This window comes from Gordionus sp. m RMFG-2023, chromosome 2 (genome assembly GCF_954871325.1).
Source record: "Gordionus sp. m RMFG-2023 chromosome 2, tfGorSpeb1-WG-v2, whole genome shotgun sequence".
NCBI lineage: Eukaryota > Metazoa > Nematomorpha > Gordioida > Chordodea > Parachordodidae > Gordionus > Gordionus sp. m RMFG-2023.
In genome coordinates this window covers 36,962,453-36,967,514 of record NC_088776.1, presented here as the reverse complement: position 1 = coordinate 36,967,514, position 5,062 = coordinate 36,962,453, and the positions used below count along the sequence as shown (strand labels likewise).

At 26.3% G+C, this 5,062-nt stretch overlaps 1 long non-coding RNA gene across 1 annotated transcript; it reads right to left on the bottom strand.

Annotated features, from left to right (window-relative positions):
* Positions 1–368: 368 nt before the first annotated feature.
* On the bottom strand, positions 369–661 carry LOC135925277 (uncharacterized). Its single transcript, XR_010571601.1, has 3 exons — positions 617–661; positions 507–569; positions 369–458 (listed from the first exon to the last, which is right to left on the bottom strand). It is a non-coding gene; the product is annotated as an uncharacterized LOC135925277 (long non-coding RNA).
* Between the last annotated feature and the right edge of the window lie 4,401 nt (positions 662–5,062).

Sequence of the window (5,062 nt, the reverse complement as noted above, 5' to 3'; positions counted from 1 at the left end):
TAATTTGTTGTAATAAAACTTCTTTATCCAATATACCTTTATATTTACTGCTATCAAGAATCTAGCTTGTTGTAGTATCCTCTTCAGAATCGATGTCTAAAATTTTATATTTAATTATATTTAAAAAATTAATACCTTCAGAGATATCTATACATTGAATCTCACATATATCTTCAGATTGAGCCACACATATTGCTTCAATTATTTTATAAATAAAATATCTTATATATAAATTAATTTACGCATTTTCTTTCCTTCTGTACCTACATTATTTACAATCATGTCATTCACAAATCACAATACTTTCTTCATTATTTAATAAATCTAAATAAGATTAATTTTAAAATGTATTTCATCATATGTAATTTGTTGCAATAAAACTTCTTTATCCAATATACCTTTATATTTACTGCTACCAAGAATCTGGCTTGTTGTAGTATCCTCTTCAGATTCTATGTCTATATAAAATTTTATATTTAATTTAATTATATTTAAAAAATTAATACATTCAGAGATATCTGTACATTGGATCTCACATATATCTTCAGATTGAGCCACACATAGTGCTTCTATTATTTTATAAATAAAATATCTTATATATAAATTAATTTTTTACCTATTTTCTTTCCTTCTGTACTTACATTATTTACAATCATGTCATTTACAATACTTTCTTCATTATTCAATGAATCTAAATAAGATTAATTTTAAAATGTATTTCTTTTCAGTGTATTTATTTTTGTAAATATAATATATAAAAAGTAATATTCCATATTATAGTGTCCATTTTTCAAAAATATATATAAATAATCAAACTATTCTAAATTTATTTAGCATTTTTATTAAAATATAGTTTATTATTAAGTTAGGATAAACAAATAAATATATAATTATCCAATTATGAAAGAATGATTGAATAAACAATTTAGCCAATATTATCTTTATTAATGTAAAAAGAATAATAGTGTATGATTTTTTAAGATATTAACTATTTATATAGAAAATATTTACTATGTTTTATTTAGCTAATATTTTGACATCACCTTATGTGATTATAATAGAAAAATTAAAAAAAAAATTTCCATTTCTAGTGTCCTGCTCCTGAAAGGTGAAAATATATTGTAAAGCAATTTTTGCTTGCCTTGAAAACTAAAGAAATCAATATTGTTTAATACTCTGGTGAAAAATGACTTAAATAGAAATTCTATAGAAATTAGGCAAATTTGGGAGAAAATAGGAAAAACATATAACTTCAATTATGATCAAGTGAAAAAGAAACCTTCCATTAAAATAGATAATTAACTAATAAATTTATTTTTTCTTAAACTTAAATGTCCAAAGTGTTTTGTTATTAATTTGTGAAAATTTTAAGGATTTTTTCAAAACATTTTGGACACAGACTTATTTATAAATTTATTTACCTATTTTCTTTCTTTTAACATTTTTGTTTTCAATATTTATATCTTTTAAAACTACAATTAATCGTCTTTCAACTAAATCAAAGTTTGAATTTTAAAAACTGTATAAAATATACTTTGTTCATCACCAGCTTTATTATTGAATCCTCTTCTTTGGTCCTCAAGATTATTGCTACTTTTATCTTTAGTTTTTTTCATAAAGTCTTTAATGCTTAAATTTTTAAATCGCAAAGTCATTTTATTTAAATAGTGATTTTAAACTCGGTTTAAAATATTAAATTTGTTAATTTTCAATTAATAAATCTTTATATTTATTTAATTAGGGTTATATAATAATTTAATTAATAAAAATCAATTAAACTTCAACTGTTAATGCTAAATTGATATTTAAACATTATGCATGGTATTGATATTTTATTTTTAACAAAGAATTTGATTGCAAGCTGACATAGTGAAACTATAATTTATATGTATTAATCTAATCTAATAAAATTTAGATAGTCTTATTAATTTTTAAATAATAAAATTAAATCTATATATTACTTAATAGAATTATAATAAACAGGGGACAATCAAAAAAGGTTCTTTTTAGTTTAAGGGGATATTAAGAAACCATTAAAAAAAAATTTTTTTTGCTTCAGGGGGCTATTCAAATTTTTCAGGGGGCTTGAGCCCCTGAGCCCCCCCCTCCTAGTGACGGCCATACAACAATGGTCCGTAGCACACAATAGCCGAGGGAGTTCATCAAGGGTCGGCTCTCAGCCCCCCTTCTCTTCATAACAGTAATAGATATATTACCAGAGTCTATACCACAAACAGTCCCGTGTAATATGATAATTGCAGATGATATTGTGATATTTGCCGAATCTAAAGATGAAATGAAAGAAAAATTAATGATCTGGATAAATAACCTAGAAAAGCACGGATTAAAAGTAAATAGAGAAAAGACGGAGTATATGGTGATAAGAGGAGATGAAACAGAGAACATTGATATAAATGAATGGCAGATTTCTGTAATTGAAAGCTGCAAATATTTGGGCTCCACTCTACAAACAAACGGCACAATAGAGAAAGAGATAAAGAGTAAAATTAATCAAGGGTGGTTAAAGTGGAGATCTTTATCTAGAGTGCTCTTTGACAAAAGAATCCCACACAAATTGAAGGGAAAAATTTATAGTTCCATAGTACAACATATTCTATACATTTCGGAAACTGGCCAACCAAAGAATCAGACGAGAGAAGTCTACAAACTATGGAGATAAAGCTGAGGATGATTGCTGGGGTAACAAGAAAGGATAAGGTGAGAAGTACAAGAATACTAGGAAGTTTAAAGGTAGTGCCCATTAAGACTAAGATAATGGTAAACAGACTTAGGTGGTATGGGCATACAATGAGAAGGCCTATGAACTACATAAGGTTGAGAGTTTGGAAGTGATGGGTAAACGTAAAAGAGGAAGGCCAAAACTTTAATGGGGCCATAAAGTTAGAGCTAATATGAAAGTATACTTTAGATAAAAGAGATATAACATAAAGTGGAGAGAGATATTGAAGGAGTTTACCACCAGAAAAAATGAAAGCTAAAGAGAAAAAAATGTACTAATAAATCTAGTCATTATCACCTTTGGGTTACGCGCGCAGAATAAAAGCAAATATGTATATTAATATAAAAAAATTAAAATACTCATATGTCTAGGCATCAAAGTTATTTTCTTTCAATAATATTGTGTAGAAATTAGGCAATTATATTTTTTGTTGCATAAGAATATCTTAAGTTAATTTAGCAGTTTATCAAACAGCTGATAAATAATTTTATAAAACTCCAGCTATGGGAACGAAAGAGCGAAAAACAAAAGAGCGAAAAGTTGGGAATATTCCCTCTAAATGTTCCCAAGATGGAGAAAATTTTTGATATGGAGAAAATGGAGAAAATAAATACCATGAAAATCCCAACTGTCGCTGATAATTTGAAAACCAGTTTTAGGCGGAGGCAATTAGATATTCAAGTATATAAACTTTTTATAAACTTTTTAATTTTTTTTTTATAATTTTAGAAAACTCAAAAAAGACACAATTTCATAATCTATAAAGGTTATGAATATATACTTCATAAGAAAGGTAAAAATGCTACTTATTTTACGTGTAGAAAAAGGTGTGGTGGCCGAGGAAAATTGTTGGCAGGTTACAATTTTATCATAAGTGTGAAACATGATATAAATTGTAAGTCAAATCAAGGTACATAAATTAAATCTGATATAATAAATAATTTCTCTTCTAGAAGCCCAACCTTTACCAAGTATAATATTTCATAACATACAATTCCAAATAGGTATCTCTCAAATTATTGAATTAAAAGTTTCTTTTACTACATTTGTTTTATTTATTAATTTAAGGCTCAAATTTTCAGCTTAATGGCAATAATGATGCACAGGCTTTGCTCACTGCCATTGAAAGTAGAAATTTTTTTACCAATTAGTTTTTAATAAATTTAATGATTTTAGATGCAAATTCAATACAATCTCCAAGCAACTCTCTATTAAGACAAAGCCATGCCTTTGCTGCTGAAAGTATAAATTTTTTTACGAATTAGTTTTTATAAATTTAATGATTTTAGATGCAAATTCAATACAATCTCCAAGCAACTCTCTATTAAGACAAAGCCATGCCTTTGCTGCTGAAAGTATAAATTTTTTTACCAATTACTTTTTATAAATTTAATGATTTTAGATGCAAATTCAATACAATCTACAAGCACCTCTCTATTAAGACAAAGCCATGCCTTTGCTGCTGAAAGTATAAATTTTTTTACCAATTACTTTTTATAAATTTAATGATTTTAGATGCAAATTCAATACAATCTCCAAGCAACTCTCTATTAAGACAAAGCCATGCCTTTGCTGCTGAAAGTATAAATTTTTTTACCAATTAGTTTTTAATAAATTTAATGATTTTAGATGCAAATTCAATACAATCTCCAAGCAACTCTCTATTAAGACAAAGCCATGCCTTTGCTGCTGAAAGTATAAATTTTTTTACGAATTAGTTTTTATAAATTTAATGATTTTAGATGCAATTTCAATACAATCTCCAAGCAACTCTCTATTAAGACAAAGCCATGCCTTTGCTGCTGAAAGTATAAATTTTTTTACCAATTACTTTTTATAAATTTAATGATTTTAGATGCAAATTCAATACAATTTCCAAGCAACTCTCTATTAAGACAAAGCCATGCCTTTGCTGCTGAAAGTATAAATTTTTTTACCAATTACTTTTTATAAATTTAATGATTTTAGATGCAAATTCAATACAATCTACAAGCACCTCTCTATTAAGACAAAGCCATGCCTTTGCTGCTGAAAGTATAAATTTTTTTACCAATTAGTTTTTATAAATTTAATGATTTTAGATGCAAATTCAATACAATCTCCAAGCAACTCTCTATTAAGACAAAGCCATGCCTTTGCTGCTGAAAGTATAAATTTTTTTACCAATTACTTTTTATAAATTTAATGATTTTAGATGCAAATTCAATACAATCTCCAAGCAACTCTCTATTAAGACAAAGCCATGCCTTTGCTGCTGAAAGTATAAATTTTTTTACCAATTACTTTTTATAAATTTAATGATTTTAGATGCAAATTCAATAC